The sequence below is a fragment of the Trypanosoma equiperdum genome (assembly GCF_001457755.1).
Source record: "Trypanosoma equiperdum strain OVI genome assembly, contig: ctg_638, whole genome shotgun sequence".
Taxonomy (NCBI): domain Eukaryota; phylum Euglenozoa; class Kinetoplastea; order Trypanosomatida; family Trypanosomatidae; genus Trypanosoma; species Trypanosoma equiperdum.
In genome coordinates, this window is record NW_027124574.1 from 105 (window position 1) to 2,419 (window position 2,315).

Consider the following 2,315-nt stretch of genomic DNA (forward strand, 5'->3'; position numbering starts at 1 on the left):
GTTTTTTTTGCGGATATTAGTCATGCCCATAATTGTAACGGCAAGTAAAATAATAATTATTATATTTATTTGAGAGAATTGTGAGTGTGTATATACAAATATTATAATGATAAGTGTATTGAGGAGAGTCAAATGGTCTGTGGAAGCAAAAGCAGTTAAAACAATGGCTAGAATGCTATGAGAGTAAGTGAGTGAGTGGGACAGTGAGTACAAGAATATTTTTATATAGATAATGGCAAAAGATAGAAGATGAGGGAGGTAGAATATGTGCTGCTTGAAACCTAAATATGAATATGGGAAACATTATACAGAATGATATGATGGAGGGATAATAAGTGAGAGACAGCGTTCAATGTACAGGCCAACTCAACTCGCTATATAATATGAAGAAGTAGTAATGGAAGATAAAATATAGGTCCCAAAAATACAGAAAAGAATGGAGGAATACGAAAAACACGACAAAGAACAGAAAAATACTCAAGAAAGTGAATTTACATATTGCATTAACAAATTCATAGCTTCTATGTGAGAGATAATGGCTGCTGTAGTTTTTTATCTAGTAGCGAATACTGATTTATATTTCTGACAAAAAGAAGAAGGCAGGAGGTATTGAATAAATGCGATGTAATGTTGAAGACGCCTTCTCATCAGATATAGTTATAACGACAACGATTAGTGTTTAATAAAATAATATTATTTGTAAAAAAAATGATTTTAAACGTTGACTATTAACTAAGCACCGCAGAAAACGGGAGAAGAATATAAACCTTCAAATGGCTAAAAATATCGCACGCATCAAGATGAGGACTGACATTGTATAAAGTTCAGAAGATTAAAAATGGCACTTTTGAAACTCCCTATTTGTGCGAAGGAACCCGCCGAAGACATATAAATAGCGAGTAATACAAATGAAACCGGTTGCTTAACCTCGACAAATACCACAGATTAATAAATAAAAAACAGTCTTGAAGCAGTTTATGGCCACAAATCATAAAGTACTAAGCGTCGATGAAACAGATGGCGACACGACCTGAACAAAGAGCAGAAGAAGAATCGCTTCCGTAAAAAATTCCTGCCTTCACTTTGTTATTCCAGCTGCAACAAGCATAGAAGAAACTGCACAAAATAGAAGCCACCAGCAGCTATGAAGGTTTAAATTATATATATATAGATATTGTTAATGTTTTTCAGTAATAGAGAAACGAATAGGTAAATAAGAAGATGAAGGAATTATATATATGAGAACTGCAGATAGATAAAAGTGCTATAGCCACCGGAAAGTGGCATTAAAAATACAAAAGAGGCGTATGACATTAAATAACAATGCTATACACCACAAATTACGGTGAACTATTTTTTAACTTAACCAAATTTTGTGCAAACCACCGCCAGCAAAGCATATTTGGCGGCTATATTATACATCTAACAAACACGGGCCACACCACCCAGAAAGTTCCAATTCATGCTTCAGGAAACCAGCTTAACTAACCAGAAGCGGCAGAAACGCTCTTATTTCCGTCTCACAAACGGAATAGTACAATCTAATTTGTAAGATAACGAGAGGAAGCCGACTCCTTACGAAATAGCAGCGGAAGAAGCAAGCGGTACCAATGAGAAAAACAACAAGGGCGGCGATGTCTTCGATAATTTACCTAGCGGCAACGATGATGTCACTGGCCCTGGGTGCCAAAGACCAAGTTGCAGCGAAAGTCACAGACGTGTGCAAGGAAAAGAAATACCTCCAGCAGCTAGCTGGCAGGCTGACGGCTGAGATCTCAAAGCAGGAAGGAGACTTAAGCTCGCTGGAGACCGACCTTCGGTTGTGGAAGCTGGCGGCCGTTAAGCAGGACAAATGTCAGTGGCGCCTATACACGGCCCTGTTCTTTAAAGCTACCAGCTTGCACCTGGAACAAGCACAAAAGGTAAAGAACACCAGAACGAAGATCGGCCATGCCCTGCCACTAACCGAACGACACGTAGGGGCAATCAACGCTATTCAAGAGCTAGCGAGGACAAACGTAACGGAAAGAGCGAGCAAACACGGCACGAACGTGGCGACAAAAATAAACATAGCGCTAGAGAGGACTACCGGCGGAGCACAGCTCTGCAAACCGCTAGGGGAACACGAAAATATCGACGACGACAAACCAACACCCGACTTCAATTTGCTCGACACAATCAAGCTCACAGCAACATCAATGATGCACAAGCTAATGCCGGACGAAACACTGACACTAACAGAAGACAGCGGATGCTCGCCGGGACAAACAAACGCACCTTTTTCCACCGCTATAAACGGCTGCAGCAACGCCAGC